At 47.3% G+C, this 17,585-nt stretch overlaps 1 protein-coding gene across 1 annotated transcript in view; it reads left to right on the forward strand.

Moving 5' to 3' along the window:
• The window catches only part of BTC (betacellulin), a 114,327-nt gene that overhangs the window by 19,244 nt on the left and 77,498 nt on the right, over window positions 1-17,585 (forward strand). The window lies entirely within an intron of this gene.

Raw genomic sequence — 17,585 nt, forward strand, 5'->3', positions numbered from 1 at the left:
TGGATGAGGCGAAGAGCTACACACTTGAAGGACAAGGTAATAGATGAAGAGAATGGATTTGGATATGCCCAATAAAAGTTTGAGGGTGAGCTGGTGGGGAGGATGTCATTGATACACACTAGTCAGCAGTGTTGTGATCTTGCATGGGACAATATGTGGTGCCTCTCCTTCAGCTCATTTGCATCCAAAGTGGCCCCGATTAAATAATTAGGGAAGACAACCGGCATAGACAAACATCACTGCACTTGAGGAAGGCAGATGTTTGAAAGCAAATGATATAACCATATTAAAACGAGGTGCACATTTTATTTCACATGTGAAAAGCTGAAAAAATTTGTAACAGAGTGGATCAAAAAATACTTCCAGGGAATTGTACCACATAGAATTCTGCATCTTATTTACAGAATTTGATGGGGGGAGGGGAATTGTGAGACATGTGCGGGTTAAAAAGAAACACAGGGGGTCTTTTACATAGGTGCGCTGGCATTTTTAGCATGCGTTAACAATAGGCGCACGCTAAAGACGCCCATAAGAAAACATCGGCGTCTTTAGCATTTAGCACACACCTATTTTTAACACCAGCGTGCCTAAGTAAAAGACCCCCACAGTTTTGGCCTCTGGTCAAAACAAAGCAGCAGCAGCAGCATCACTGCCACATGGGTGAGAAGCAGGTGAAAGATAGCATTGGCTGTAAGGGGAGGAAGAAGGCTGAAGCAACATCAGCTGTGGGGCTGATGGAGAAAAGAGGCAGAAGCAGTGGGTGGTGGATCCTGAGAAAGAGAAACTGGAGACCTGAAAAGGATTGGGAGGGGGGAGGAAGAGAAGAAGCTTGGGGCTGGAGAGAAAAAGTACAGTATAGTTTTGATTATCAGACATAAACGGGACTGAACCATTGCTGGATAAGTGAAAAGTTGGATAATACGGAAAACTATGGTAACCCCTTAAAATATGTACAGAAAACATACTTTATGCATACAGAACAGGCATAGGGTATCTGTATTTAAAATACAGTATTTATTAACACTAACCAGCAGCATGTGAAGCCGGTCGGTCAGATAATCGAGACTGTACAGGTCAACTGTGAAGGGTTGGAATGATAACATTCCAAGCTTGGGGGAAAAAAAGAGATGAGGGAGGGCAAGACCCCGGGTGATGGAGAAAGAGATCAAGAGTTCTGGGATGGAGCTTGGGAGGATGTGGAAAATCCAAGCCTGGAGGGAGGAATGAGGGAGGGAAGGAGAGACCCTAGGGAATGGGAGAGAATGCAAACAAGGTTATCGGTTTTAGGGGGAGGTTCAAGCAAAAGGAGGTAGAGCTGTGCTTCCCCAATTTGTATCCAGTGTAACGTCACATGACTCTTGATTATACAAACAAAATAGGAGACCCCCCCACAGCTCCTTCCCTCACTTAAAGCATAAAGGTGGCAGCAGCAACAGCAGTGGTAATATATGTGCAAATAGACCTCATGCCTATTTGTTGTGAATATCTTGAAAACCTGACTGGATTGTGACCTTCGAAGACTGGTTGCCCACCCATTGTGTATGGGGTCAAAGAAACAGGGCAGCTCCTCCTCTCTTTGGCCCTCTACTGTCCCTGAGGAAACCCCTGTGGAGTCTGTTGAGCTACAGCAGTAGTAACACGTACCAATATTGTTGCAGGAATTGATGCATAAATTTATGATACTTCAGGAGTCAGACAGCACACCAGAATGAGAGAGTAATCTTCTTTATTTGCCAGCAAACAAAGTAGGACATCAGCATTAAGTCTCTTCTTCTCTTTCTCAGCTCTCTTTGTCTTTGTGGCTTCTGTCTCAGCTGCTTCTCTTCTTATGCTGTCTTCTCCTTCTTCTGTCTGTTCCTTCTGTCCTTCTCTTTCTTCTGAGCTCCTTCTGACGTAAACTGCTTCTTCTCCCACTTAAATACAGTTCTATCTAGCCTAGCCTAGCCCCCTTACTCTCCAATTGGTTAAGGAATAGATTGATTACCTTGCCTCAACCAATCAGCTCCATACAAATATCAGTTACATAGGTTCCAGACATCCTAAACTGACCTGTGACCTGGGGCCCCTTACACCAGACATTTGGGCTCCAGTCTCTTACATGTTATTATGATTGATTTCTCATATTCCTAGTACTAACTGCTAACTAAACTCTGGTATTCATTAAAGGGGTCAAGGGCCAATCTTACTTAATAGCATACATATCAGGTTATTACTTTCAAGACCATTTCTACATTTTACCTATAATTAATCAAGGAGAAGAGAGCTGACTAGTCCTGACCTCTTTCACCTATCAGCTTATACATTGAACCAGCCAGAACTGCAGATAACTTAAAACACATGTTGGCCTCTTCACTGCAGTCCTTGCTTAACCTCTTAAACAGCAGACAAAGAGTAATACAGAATTTAACAGACATTCTACACAGAATTATTAATTTACACAGAATACAGCATATTCTAAAGTAAGCATCCTTATAAGACATATTCTACATACTTATAATGGTCTATATATCTAAGCTATCTCCTTATAACAAAATCTACATATCAAGAACTTCTGAAATTATTTCAGCTTTAAACTACAGTATGCCTAACAGTATACAGATGTTGAGCTAGCATTCATCATTCACAAGGGTGAAAGAAATTCCTGTCTCTGACCTTTCTAACCTTTGGCTCGGCCAAGCCAGACATTGAGTAATTAACCTGAACCATCTGGCATTCCTTCATTTTAGTTGCAAAACTGAGAATTTAATATAGTATTTTGAGCACCTTTAAACAAAATTAACCCTTAATATGATTTCTTATATATATTATGCCCATGGCTGCCTCAATATGATCACACAGAGATGGGGGTCAGGACCTGAAACCTATGCTCACTGCTACTATGGGGCATAGACTACAGTGGAGGTCCATAGGGAAGAAGAGCAGCCCCATTTCTTTGACTTCATATACCAAGGGTGGGCAACAACAGTTCTCGAAGGCCACAACCCAGTCAAGATTTCCACAATGAATATGCTATGAGGGTCTCCATAACTATGTTCCCTTGAAGCAGTCCAGCAGCTTCCTAGGCTCTGAGACTGGTTCCCACTCCTTGTACCTCAGGGTCAAAAACTGTGCTGTCAAACACCTTCTTTTAGTACAGTGGTTTGTAACGGGGCTGTGGAGTCAGTACACCAAACCTTTGACTCTTGACTCCTCTATTTACTTTAAATCCAGGACAATTATATATATATATATATAACATTATATGGTAAATTTATCAATTTATAATCTGTACATTTTTACTGACTCTGACTCTACCCAAAATTGCTTCTGACTCCAGCTTTGATTCCAAAACTCTGGTTCTCAACCCAGTGCTGGGGGCATTTGTTGTAAATGTTTGATTTATTTATTTATTGCATTTGTATCCCACATTTTCCCTCCTCTTTGCAGGCTTAATGTGGCTTACAATACATCATGGATAGTGAAAATATATAACAGAATAGACATTTAGTATTACAGAAGTATCTTGGGTAACATGATAATGATAAAGCATGATATTAGTATAACAAGCAAATTTTGTAAGACAATTCTGGATATATGTGGTGGAGATCACATTTGTTGATCTTTGTGGTATGCCTTGTTAAAGAGATGAGTCTTCAGTAGTTTGCGGAATTTAGTTAGTTCATAGATCGTTTTTAAGTTGCGCGGCAGTGCGTTCCAGAATTGTGTGCTCAAGTAGGAGAAGGTTGACGCATGCGTTAGTTTGTACTTTAGACCTTTGCAGTTGGGGAAGTGAAGATTAAGGAATGTGCGGGATGATTTTTTAGCATTCCTGGGTGGTAAGTCTATCAGGTCTGACATGTAGGCTGGGGCATCTCCCTAAATGATTTTGTGAACTAGAGTACATATTTTGAACGTGATGCGTTCTTTAAGAGGGAGCCAGTGTAGCTTTTCCCGTAGGAGTTTAGCACTTTCATATTTTGTTCCTAAGTTAAGCCTTAATTTTTACAGAAAGTTGTATACTTAGGAAGCAGTTTCTGTAAGGATCTGCCCAGTTTTAAGCTGAGAGAATGTGTGTAAATCTGGCATTCTAATTTCTGCACATATATGTTTATAGGTGTGTAAATGAGCAGCTTCCAGCTCAGAGGGATTCTTTAAGTATGCTCCTAGATGCGATTGTGAATACTTTGCAGTTGAGCACTCACACTGGTAGGGTGCATTCTTACACATGTAGATTATAAATTCTACATGTTGTCTTTTGCAGTCTAGGTGTGAACATGTACACCAGCCGTATGACTGGTGTTTTTGAGCCTTAAATGTAGGTAAGTTTTTGGCCACTTAGGACCAGATTCTGTACGTGATGCTAAAAAAAACTGCGCTTAGCGCTAATCTATAATTCTCACCTAAAGTTAGGTGCAGTTTATAGAATCCGCATAGCAGGCTGTGACTAAAATTTAGGTGCAGCCATTTATAACAACTAAAACCTGGTGTAAATGCGCACGTCTTATTTAGGCACAGATCGGGCTTATTCTGTAACAGTGCGTGTAATTTTTAGGAATGCACATGACCCACTCTTGGCCCTCCCATGGCCACACCTCCTTTTATGATCTGTGCATTTGAATTTATGCGCACCAGTTTACAGAATACATCTAGAAAGTTGTGCACGTAAATTCTAATTAAAAAAATAGCCCTGTGTTTGTAGGTTTAGTTTCAGCCACAGATAGTATTAACCGCCAACCAGTTGTTCAGAAAATGTAGTTCAATGTCAGCTTGAAATTTGATTTTCAAATCTTATAGGTCAATTAAAAAACAGCTTAGTTTATGTTCTTTCATTCAGGCTCATCCACTTCATGTATGCATGGTCTTTTACATTAGTCATCATAGTTTGGTACAGGGGTGTGCTGGTAAATTTTTAACAACAGGCTTTCTCTCCGGGCATGGCCAGCCCTGCAATTTGGGAGAGCTGGCAGTGGCAAGGCATGCCTCTCCCCCCCCCCCCCCCCCCCATGCGTTCACGCTAGGCATTCCTGTGCTGGCAGGGATGCCAAGCCCCACCAGCCAATAAATGGACTGCCACCACTCCCTGCTTCTTGTTTCTGGCTCTCAGCAGCATGCTGGGACTTCTCTCCCATGCAGGAGAATTCCCAGCCTGCTGCTCAGAGCTGGAAACAAGGAGCTGGGAGGAGGAGCAGCAGCAGTCTATTTACTTGGCTGGCAGGCCTCAGCATCCCTGCCAGCAACGTAAAAGAGAATTCAAGAGGGGGCCAAAGCCCACATTTTGGGAGCCAGCTGTTAAAGTAGCTATGGAGGAGGGGAACTACTTTAGCTTCTGGCTCCCAAAATTCTTAAAAACTTAACAAACGGCTCTCGCGAGCCCGTGAGATCTCCTTTATATTTCAGGGCTTCTTTGTGGATGCACAGCACATAGTTGCTCTCTAATCCCTTCCTTGTACCCTCTGGAGAGCTGCACTGGAAGCATGTAGCTTCTGGAGAGGATCATTGTAATGTATGAGCATTGCCAGGGAAGGAAGAGATATTCCTTGGCCATACACCGCGTGCTATATCCCTGGAAAAAAGAACTTGTATTAAGTTCTTCTTTGAATGGGGAGGAGAAGGTGAATAGTCTTATACTGCAGCACTATCTGCTGGATTCTGTATAGTGTGCCTAGAGCTAGAGATTCGTGCCGAAATCCAAGTGTATTATATAACAACGCATGTAACTTAATTGGCTTAACAAGCTAATCAGTGTTGATAACAGCACTAACAAGTAATAAGCACTAATTGGCAGTAATTAGAACTTACACTTGGTACATTTGTGTACCAATGACATAGGAAAATGTGGGAGAGAGGTTCTGGAAGCCAAATTTAGGCTTCTAGGTAGAAAGCTCAAATCCAGAACCTCTAGGGTAGCATTTTCTGAAATGCTACCCGTTCCACGACAGGGCCCAAGAGACAGGCAGAGCTCCGGAGTCTCAATGCGTGGATGAGACAATGGTGCAGGGAGGAGGGTTTGAGATTTGTTAGGAACTGGGCAACATTCTGGGGAAGGGGGAGCCTATTCCGAAAGGATGGGCTCCACCTTAACCAGGGTGGGACCAGGCTGCTGGCATCAGCATTTAAAAAGGAGATAGATCAGTTTTTAAAATAGAAATGGGGGGAAGGCCGACAGTCGCTCTAAAGCGCATGGTTCGGGATAAGGTATCTTTCAAAGATATCACCAAAACAGGGAAGATAGGGTATCCTGATAGTGAGGTTGCAAAAGAGACCATAGTAGATCAGGTGTCCTTAAATAAAAATAAAAATCAGACAAAAGATTGCAAATTAATACTGTCAAGTACTGAGCATAATGTAAATAGAAACAACAAACATAGTTTGAAATGTCTATATGAGAATGCCAGGAGCCTAAGAAATAAGATGTGAGAGTTAGAATATATTGCACTAAATGAAAAATTAGATATAATAGGCATCTCTGAGACCTGGTGGAAGGAGGATAATCAGTGGGGCACTGTCATACCGGCGTACAAATTATATCGTAGTGATAGGGTGGATTGAATTGGTGGAGGGGTAAAATTGTATATTAAGGAGAGCCTTGAATCAAATAGATTGAAAATTCTGCAGGAAACAAAACACTTCTTGGAATCCCTGAGGATTGAAATTCCATGTGTAAAGGGGAAAAGGATAGTGATAGGAGTGTACTACCGTCTGCCTGACCAGGATGAACAGACGGATGCAGAAATGTTAAAGGAAATTAGGGATTCAAACAAACTGGGCAACACAATAATAATGGGTGATTTCAATTACCCCGATATTGACTAGGTAAATGTAACATCGGGGCACGCTAGGGAGGTAAAATTCCTTGATGAAATCAAGGACTACTTTATGGAGCAGCTGGTACAGGAACCGACGAGAGAAGGAAAAATTCTAGACCTAGTTCTTAGTGGAGCGCATGATCTGGTGCAGGAGGTAATGGTGCTGGGGCCGCTTGATAACAGTGATCATAATATGATCGGATTTGATATTAGCTTTGAAGTATACATAGCAAATCAAATACGTTAGCGTTTAACTTTAAAAAAGGAGACTATGATAAAATGAGAAGATTGGTGAAAAAAAAACTTAGAGGAGCGTCTGTGAGGGTCAAAAATTTACATCAGGCGTGGATGCTGTTCAAAAACACCATCCTGGCAGCCCAGGCCAAATATATTCCGCGTATTAAAAAAGGAGGACAGAAGACTAAATGACAGCCGGTGAGGTGAAGGAAGCTATTAGAGCTAAAAGAAAATCCTTCAGAAAATGGAAGAAGGAACCGACTGAAAATAAGAAACAGCATAAGGAATGTCAAGTCAAATGCAAAGCGTTGATAAGGAAGGCTAAGAGGGACTTCGAAAAAAAGATTGCGTTGGAGGCAAAAACATATAGTAAAAAAATGTTTTAGGTATATTAAAAGCAGGAAGACGGCAAAAGAATAGGTTGGACCGCTAGATGACCGAGGAGTAAAAGGGGCAATCAGGGAAGACAAAGCCGTAGTGGAGAGATTAATTGAATTCTTTGCTTCGGTCTTCACCGAGGAAGATTTGGGTGGGATACCGGTGCCGGAAATAGTATTTGAAGCTTATGAGTCATAGAAACTTAATGAATTCTCTGTAAACCTAGAGTATGTAATGGGGTAGTTCTACAAACTGAAGAGTAGCAAATCTCCTGGACCGGATGGTATTCATCCCAGAGTACTGATAGAACTGAAAAATGAACTTGCGGAGCTATTGTTAGTAATATGTAATTTATCCTTAAAATCGAGCATGGTACCGGAAGATTGGAGGGTGGCCAATGTAACGCCAATTTTTTTAAAAAGGTTCCAGAGGAGATCCCAGAAATTATAGGCAGGTGAGTCTGACGTCTGTGCCGGGCAGAATGGTAGAGACTATTATAAAGAACAAAATTAGAGAGCATCTTCAAAAGCATGGATTAATGAGACAAAGTCAACATGGATTAGTGAAGGGAAATCTTGCCTCACCAATCTACTACATTTCTTTGAAGGGGTGAGCCAGTTGATACTGTGTGTCTGGATTTTCAGAAGGCGTTTGACAAAGTACCTCATGAAAAACTGCAGAGGAAATTGGAGAGTCATGGGATAGGAGGTAGTGTTCTATTGTGGATTAAAAACTGGTTAAAAGATAGAAAACAGAGAGTAGGGTTAAATGGTCAGTATTCTCAATGGAGAAGGGTAGTTAGTGGGGTTCCCCAGGGCTCTGTGCTGGGACCGCTGCTTTTTAACATATTTATAAATGACCTAGAGATGGGAGTAACCAGTGAGGTAATTAAATTTCTCCGAGGACAAGCAGGCTGCTTGTTCTCACTGATGGGTGACGTCCACGGCAGCCCCTCCAATCGGAAACTTCACTAGCAAAGTCCTTTGCTAGCCCTCGCGCGCCCGCGCGCACCGCGCATGCGCGGCCGTCTTCCCGCCCGAAACCGGCTCGAGCCGGCCAGTCTTCTTTTGTCCGCACTCGGTACGGTCGTGTTTTCGCCGTGTCGAGCCCCGGAAAGTCGACCTCGCGCGTCCAATTTGTTTTGAACGTGTTTTTTCCTTCGGGAAAGTTTTGTCCTAGTCGGGAAGTGCTCCGGAAACCCCCCGCCGGGTTTCGTGTAAATCCTCCCCGTACTTCCAGCTTTTTTGCCCCGGTAAGTTTTCTTTCGTCGTCGGAGTAGGCCTCTTTTCGGCCTCGGTCGAGATTTTTTCTCCCTCTAAATTTGGTGCTTCAAATTTCGCCATTTCGGCTTTTGATTTCGCCGGCGTGATTTTTCCGCCCATGACATCGAAGCCTTCCAGCGGCTTCAAGAAGTGCACCCAGTGCGCCCGGGTTATCTCGCTCACTGATCGACACTCGTCGTGTCTTCAGTGTCTGGGGGCCGAGCACCGCCCTCAGAACTGCAGTCTGTGTTCCCTGCTTCAAAGGCGGACTCAGGTAGCGAGACTAGCCCAGTGGAACGTGTTGTTCTCGGGCTCTTCGTCGGCATCGGCACCGGGATCTTCGAGTGCATCGACGTCGTCAGCGTCCAGACCTTCTTCCTCGGCCGCCCCTGCATCGAGTGCATCGAGGCATCGGGCCTCTGCATCGGCGCCGAGACATCGGATAGCTGCATCGACGTCGGTGGTACCAGGACCTCGTCTGCTGATGTCGTCGGACGGTGGTGCATCGGGTGGAGTGCAGGTGAGGGCTGTCCATTCCCCTGCTGGTGGCGGTGAGCCCTCGGGTGGGTCTCCGCCTACCCTGAGGGCTCCTGCGGTACAGCCCCCCCGAGATCGACCTTCTTCAGTCTCGGCCCCGAGGAAGCGACGGATGGATTCGACGTCCTCCTCGTCGGTGCCGGGGAGCTCCGGTGACATGCTTCGGAAGAAATCGAAGAAGCATCGACACCGGTCTCCTCCCCGTGTCGGCACCGAGAGCTCTGGGTCGCCGAGGAATTCGGCACCCAGCAGGCATCGGCACCGAGAGGACCGCTCACCCTCTGTTCAGGAGGCGTCGATGCGCTCCGCTCTGGACAGCCCGGAACAGCCTCCACGCCCGGAACAGGTACTGACGTCGACGCCTGCATCGACCTCTCAGCCTTTCTCTGCAGCCGCTCTAAACGAGAGCCTCCGGGCCGTTCTCCCAGAGATTCTGGGAGAGCTGTTGCGCCCTACCCCTCCGGTACCGGCGGTGCTTGCGCCACCGGTACCGTCGAGCGTGGCGCCGGCTGGCCCATCGCCCAGGTTGAGGTCCCCGACGTCGGTACCGCGTGCGGTACCGACCGCGGCCACCTCCCAGGAAGGCTCCCCGACTACGTCGGCGGAGGGAGCTTCGCCGATGCGGGCGAGGGAGTCTACCTCTCGACGCCCCCATCGTGGACGGGGTTCCACGGAGTCGAGCAGGGCGAGGTTGCAGACACAGGTCCGTGAACTTGTGTCTGACACCGAGGGTGAGGCCTCGTGGGAGGAAGAGGAAGATCCCAGATATTTCTCTGACGAGGAGTCTGAGGGTCTTCCGTCTGATCCCACTCCCTCTCCTGAGAGACAGCTTTCTCCTCCCGAGAGTCTGTCTTTTGCCTCCTTTGTCCGGGAGATGTCTACGGCCATCCCCTTCCCGGTGGTTGTGGAGGACGAGCCCAGGGCTGAAATGTTTGAGCTCCTGGACTATCCTTCTCCACCTAAGGAAGCGTCCACTGTTCCCTTGCACCATGTCCTGAAGAAGACATTGCTTGCGAACTGGACCAAGCCATTAACTAATCCCCACATTCCCAAGAAGATCGAGTCCCAGTACCGGATCCATGGGGACCCAGAGCTGATGCGCACTCAGTTGCCTCATGACTCTGGAGTTGTGGATTTGGCCCTAAAGAAGGCTAAGAGTTCTAGGGAACATGCTTCGGCGCCCCCGGGCAAGGACGCTAGAACCTTAGACTCCTTTGGGAGGAAGGCCTACCATTCCTCTATGCTCGTGTCCAAGATCCAGTCTTACCAGCTCTACACGAGCATACACATGCGGAATAATGTGCGGCAGTTGGCGGGCTTGGTTGATGCTCTTCCCCCTGAGCAAGCCAAGCCTTTTCAGGAGGTGGTCAGGCAGCTGAAGGCGTGCAGAAAATTCCTGGCCAGAGGAGTTTATGACACTTTTGATGTTGCGTCCAGGGCCGCTGCTCAAGGTGTGGTGATGCGCAGGCTCTCATGGCTGCGTGCCGCCGACCTGGAGAATAGAATCCAGCAGCGGATTGCGGACTCGCCTTGCCGTGCGGATAACATTTTTGGCGAAAAAGTCGAGCAGGTGGTAGAGTCTCTCCACCAGCGGGACACCGCATTCGACAAGTTCGCCCGCCGGCAGCCTTCAGCTTCTACCTCTACAGGTAGACGATTTTTCGGGGGAAGGAAGACTGTTCCCTATACTTCTGGCAAGCGTAGGTACAATCCTCCTTCCCGACAGCCTGCGGCCCAGGCTAAGCCCCAGCGCGCTCGCTCTCGTCAGCAGCGTGCGAATCAGCAAGGCCCCGCGGCTCCCCAGCAAAAGCAAGGGGCGAGCTTTTGACTGGCTCCAGCAGATCATAGCCGACATCCAAGTGTCAGTGCCGGGCGACCTGCCTGTCGGAGGGAGGTTGAAAGCTTTTCACCAAAGGTGGCCTCTCATAACCTCCGATCAGTGGGTTCTCCAAATAGTCCGGCAAGGATACACCCTCAATTTGGCCTCACAACCTCCAAATTGTCCACCGGGAGCTCAGTCCTACAGCTTCCAGCACAAGCAGGTACTTGCAGAGGAACTCTCCGCCCTTCTCAGCGCCAATGCGGTCGAGCCCGTGCCATCCGGGCAAGAAGGGCTGGGGTTCTATTCCAGGTACTTCCTTGTGGAAAAGAAAACGGGGGATGCGTCCCATCCTAGACCTAAGGGCCCTGAACAAATATCTCGTAAAAGAAAAGTTCAGGATGCTTTCCCTGGGCACCCTCCTCCCCATGATTCAGCAAAACGGTTGGCTATGCTCTCTGGACTTGAAGGATGCCTACACACACATCCCGATACTGCCAGCTCACAGACAGTATCTGCGATTTCAGCTGGGCGCACGCCACTTCCAGTACTGTGTGCTACCCTTTGGGCTCGCCTCTGCGCCCAGGGTGTTCACAAAGTGCCTAGCTGTGGTAGCAGCGGCGCTTCGCAGGCTGGGGGTGCACGTGTTCCCATATCTCGACGATTGGCTGGTGAAGAACACATCCGAGGCAGGAGCCCTGCAGTCCATGCAGATGACTATTCGCCTCCTGGAGCTACTGGGGTTTGTGATAAATTACCCAAAGTCCCATCTTCTCCCAGTGCAGAAACTCGAATTCATCGGAGCCCTGCTGGATTCTCGGACGGCTCGCGCCTATCTCCCAGAGGCGAGGGCCAACAACTTGTTGTCCCTCGTCTCGCGGGTGCGAGCGTCCCAGCAGATCACAGCTCGGCAGATGTTGAGATTGCTGGGCCACATGGCTTCCACAGTTCATGTGACTCCCATGGCCCGCCTTCACATGAGATCTGCTCAATGGACCCTAGCCTCCCAGTGGTATCAGGCCGCCGGGGGTCTAGAGGACGTGATCCACCTGTCCACGAGTTTTCTCGAATCCCTGTATTGGTGGACGATTTGCTCCAATTTGACTCTGGGACGTCCCTTCCAAATTCCTCAGCCTCAAAAAGTGCTGACCACGGATGCGTCTCTCCTGGGATGGGGAGCTCATGTCGATGGGCTTCACACCCAAGGAAGGTGGTCCCTCCAAGAAAGCGATCTACAGATCAATCTTCTGGAGTTGCGAGCGATCTGGAACGCTCTGAAGGCTTTCAGAGATCGGCTGTCCCACCAAATTATTCAAATTCAGACAGACAATCAGGTTGCCATGTACTATGTCAACAAGCAGGGGGGCACCGGATCTCGCCCCCTGTGTCAGGAAGCCGTCAGCATGTGGCTCTGGGCTCGCCGTCAAGGCATGGTGCTCCAAGCACATATCTGGCAGGCGTAAACAACAGTCTGGCCGACAGGTTGAGCAGGATTATGCAACCTCACGAGTGGTCGCTCAATTCCCGTGTGGTGCGACAGATCTTCCAGGCGTGGGGCACCCCCCTGGTGGATCTCTTCGCATCTCAAGTGAACCACAAGGTCCCTCAGTTCTGTTCCAGGCTTCAGGCCCACGGCAGACTGGCGTCGGATGCCTTCCTCCTGGATTGGGGGGAAGGTCTGCTGTATGCTTATCCTCCCATTCCTCTGGTGGGGAAGACTTTGTTGAAACTCAAGCAAGACCGAGGCACCATGATTCTGATTGCTCCCTTTTGGCCGCGTCAGATCTGGTTCCCTCTTCTTCTGGAGTTATCCTCCGAAGAACCGTGGAGATTGGAGTGTTTTCCGACCCTCATCACGCAGGACGAAGGGGCTCTTCTGCATCCCAACCTCCAGTCCCTGGCTCTCACGGCCTGGATGTTGAGGGCGTAGACTTTGCCTCTTTGGGTCTGCCAGAGGGTGTCTCCCGCATCTTGCTTGCTTCCAGGAAAGACTCCACTAAGAGAAGTTACTTCTTTCATTGGAGGAGGTTTGCCGTCTGGTGTGACAGCAAGGCCCTAGATCCTCGCTCTTGTCCTACACAGACCCTGCTTGAATACCTTCTCCACTTGTCTGAGTCTGGTCTGAAGACCAACTCCGTAAGGGTTCACCTTAGTGCAATCAGTGCATACCATTACCAAGTGGAAGGTAAGCCGATCTCAGGACAGCCTTTAGTTGTTCGCTTCATGAGAGGTTTGCTTTTGTCAAAGCCCCCTGTCAAGCCTCCTACAGTGTCATGGGATCTCAATGTCGTTCTCACCCAGCTGATGAAACCTCCTTTCGAGCCACTGAATTCCTGCCATCCGAAGTACTTGACCTGGAAGGTCATTTTCTTGGTGGCAGTTACCTCGGCTCGTAGAGTCAGTGAGCTTCAGGCCCTGGTAGCCCAGGCCCCTTACACCAAATTTCATCACAACAGAGTAGTCCTCCGCACTCACCCTAAGTTTCTGCCAAAGGTTGTGTCGGAGTTCCATCTGAACCAGTCAATTGTATTGCCAACATTCTTTCCCCGTCCTCATTCCTGCCCTGCTGAACGTCAGCTGCACACATTGGACTGCAAGAGAGCATTGGCCTTCTATCTGGAGCGGACACAGCCCCACAGACAGTCCGCCCAATTGTTTGTTTCTTTTGATCCCAACAAGAGGGGAGTGGCTGTAGGGAAACGCACCATATCCAATTGGCTAGCAGATTGCATTTCCTTCACTTACGCCCAGGCTGGGCTGGCTCTTGAGGGTCATGTCACGGCTCATAATGTTAGAGCCATGGCAGCGTCGGTAGCCCACTTGAAGTCAGCCACCATGGAGGAAATTTGCAAAGCTGCGACGTGGTCATCTGTCCACACATTCACATCTCATTACTGCCTGCAGCAGGATACCCGACGTGACAGTCGGTTCGGGCAGTCAGTTCTTCAGAACCTGTTTGGGCTTTAGGATCCAACTCCACCCCCCGAGGGCCCTGTTTGTTCTGTTCCAGGCTACACTCTCAGTTAGTTGGTAAATTTTTTAGGTCAATCTCAGTTATGTCCTCGCCGTTGCGAGGCCCAATTGACCAATGTTGTTGTTTTGAGTGAGCCTGGGGGCTAGGGATACCCCATCAGTGAGAACAAGCAGCCTGCTTGTCCTCGGAGAAAGCGAATGCTACATACCTGTAGAAGGTATTCTCCGAGGACAGCAGGCTGATTGTTCTCACAAACCCGCCCGCCTCCCCTTTGGAGTTGTGTCTTCCCTTGAAGTGTATTGTCTTGCTACATACTGGACTGGCCGGCTCGAGCCGGTTTCGGGCGGGAAGACGGCCGCGCATGCGCGCGAGGGCTAGCAAAGGACTTTGCTAGTGAAGTTTCCGATTGGAGGGGCTGCCGTGGACGTCACCCATCAGTGAGAACAATCAGCCTGCTGTCCTCGGAGAATACCTTCTACAGGTATGTAGCATTCGCTTTGCTGATGACACAAAGTTATTCAAAGTTGTTAAATCGCGGGAGGATTGTGAAAAATTAGAAGAGGACCTTATGAAACTGGGCGTCTAAATGGCAGATGAAATTTAATGTGAGCAAGTGCAAAGTGATGCATGTGGGAAAGAAGAACCCGAATTATAGCTACGTCATGCAAGGTTCCACATTAGGAGTCACAGACTAAGAAAGGGATCTAGGTGTCGTCGTTGATGATATGTTGAAACCTTCTGCTGAGTGTGCTGCTGCGGCTAAGAAAGCAAATAGAATGTCAGGTATTATTAGGAAAGGAATGGAGAACAAAAATGAGGATGTTATAATGCCTTTGTATTGCACCATGGTGCGACCGCACCTCGAATATTGTGTTCACTTCTGGTCGCCGTATCTCAAAAAAGATTTGGAGGCATATTTTCAAAGCACTTAGCCTTCCAAAGTTCCATAGGTTTCTATGGAACTTTGGAAGGCTATGTGCTTTGAAAATATGCCTCATAGTGGAATTAGAAAAGGTGCAGAGAAGGGCAACGAAAATCATAAGGGGGATGGGACGACTTCTCTATAAGGAAAGGCTAAAGCAGCTAGGGCTCTTCAGCTTGGAGAAAGGGTGGCTGAGGGGAGATATGATAGACTTCTATAAAATAATGAGTGGAGTGGAATGGGTAGATGAGAAGCGTCTGTTTACGCGTTCCAAAAATACTAGGACTAGGGGGCATGCGATGAAGATGGTTTTGTTAGAGAGAACTTATCTTCAATCGGGTGTAGCGCCTCTTAGCGCTTTCTGGATCAGAACACAGGAGATATTGCAAGCGCTATCAGCGTTTTTTTCGCCATCACAAACGACCATTTACCGGTGGTTCAAGGCAATCGTGCCTTGTCATCCGCACGCTATTGCGGCAACATATCGACCCCTGAAGCAGGCGCCTTTGTTAGCGCCGAAACACGGCCCATGTCGGGTCATTGATCAATAAAGTACTCCTGTTGTCCTAGTTCTGAAGGCCCAGTGTTGCTTTTTTCTTTGGGTTAAGCAGTATAAAATATTTTGTACTTTCTTGGAATCTTGCCAGGTATTTGTGACCTGGATTGGCCACTGTTGGAAACAGGATGCTGGGCTTGATGGACCTCTTGTCTTTCCCAGTATGGCAATACTTACTTACACACACAACTCTCTAAGTGTGTTCTGTAATTAACTGTGCCTAAATTGTAATGCGTGCAGTTTAAAAGGGATGTGGCTGTTGGTGGGGAAATGGGCATTCCCAAATTTACGCACGTACTTACAGAATATGGCCCTAAATCTACACATAGGGATTTACTGCATGTTTTTGTTGGTGTAAATGGAGGCATGTAGTTTTAGGCGCTGGGATATGAACTAAGCATATTCTATATACTACACGTAAATCTAGGCACTGCATATAGAATATGCTTAGGTGGAAATGTTTACCGCATGGATTTTTTTAGGCGCCTTATATAGAATCTGGCCCTGTAAGGGCAATTCTATAACTGGACACCCAAATTTTCACACCACTTATGTGGGTAAATATACAGAATACTAGTGCTTTCCTGGGTAGCTGTACACCTATGTACGTAAATGGCACCAAGGCAATTAAACGCTGCTGTATAAGGGTGTCAATGGCACAGCGTGTAAATACAAGCGACATTCACATGGGTGGAGCATGGGAAGGACATGGACGATGCTACTATTTACTGAAGATGAGAAATAGCCTAATGGTTAGTGCAGTGGCCAAAGAACTGGGGGGAACCGAGCAGAGGAGTAGCCTAGTGGTTAGTGCAGTGGAGCTTGATCCTGGGGACCTGGATTTGATTCCCACTGTAGCTCCTTGTGACTCTGGGAAGTCACTTAACTCTCCATTGCTCCAGGTACAAATAAGTACCTGTGTATATACCTTGTAAACCGCTTTGAATGTAGTTGCAAAACCCACAGAAAGGCAGCATATCATTTCCAATTCCCTTCATCTCCTTCTGACTCTGGGTAAGTCACTTAACCCTCCATTGCCCCAGGTACAAAATAACTACCTGTGTATAATATGTAAACCGCTTTGATTGTAACCACAGAGAGGTGGTATATCAATTCCCATCCTTTTTTGTTTCCTTTACATGCACAACTTAACTGTATGTTATGTTTGCCTTGCCACACATATGCGTCCAAATCTGTGGCTGGTCTAACTGCAGGCACCTAACTTGTAGGTATGACAGTGTTGGGTTACTCTAGTATTCTACAACAGAATCTGGCTGCCCAGGTGCCAAGTGGAAAAGTGGTACCAGATGCATTAGTCAGTGTATTTATGTATGTGTAAATGTCAATTATTTTTGATAATGATAATCTGATTTTATGTTTAAATCTTTTTATTAATTGGTATTCTCAAAAAATAGGTACATTCATGTACTGTAACCATAACACATCACAATGTAATACAACATGTTAAATTCTGGTAACTATTACTTTCAACTCGATGTCTGGGTATTTCTTTTAACAACCTATTCTACCCCTCAGTCCCTCCCTCCCCCCTCCCCATCCCTTCCCTCTTATCCCCCCTCCCTTCCTCCCTCTTCTATTCCTCAGTTTAGTGGCATCCCAACATAGCAGGGTCTCCCAAGGTCACACATGTTAGTCAATTAAGTAGCCTGCTCCTGGCTGCTGGTTGAAGAGTGTCCCAAAAATTGCTCCAGATGCTTGTCAGGTGTTTACCCGCAACAGATTCAAAGTCTTGTACTCCACGTCTTTCTAATTTCAACATTTCTATCATTTGTACCCTCCATTGGGCCAAGGTTGGGCTTGCACTCTCTCTCCAGTTTGTCAGTATTACTCTTTTCCCCTGCAACAACGCTCTTTGCAAAAACCCCTTCAAGCCCGGTACTCGGAGACCTACATTTTTAAAGTCTTCAAATAAAAGCAAGGGTTGTAATGGCACTGTACAGTTCCAATACTTCTCAATGGCTCCTACCACCACTCTCCAGAAGCTCTGCACCTGTGGACATAGCCAAAACATATGGCTTAAAGTAGCTGGGTCTTGTCCACATTTCAGGCATGCCCCAGAGGCTCCGAACCCTGCCTTAAATGCTCGATTAGGCG

Source organism: Microcaecilia unicolor, chromosome 2 (assembly GCF_901765095.1).
Source record: "Microcaecilia unicolor chromosome 2, aMicUni1.1, whole genome shotgun sequence".
Taxonomy (NCBI): Eukaryota; Metazoa; Chordata; class Amphibia; order Gymnophiona; family Siphonopidae; genus Microcaecilia; species Microcaecilia unicolor.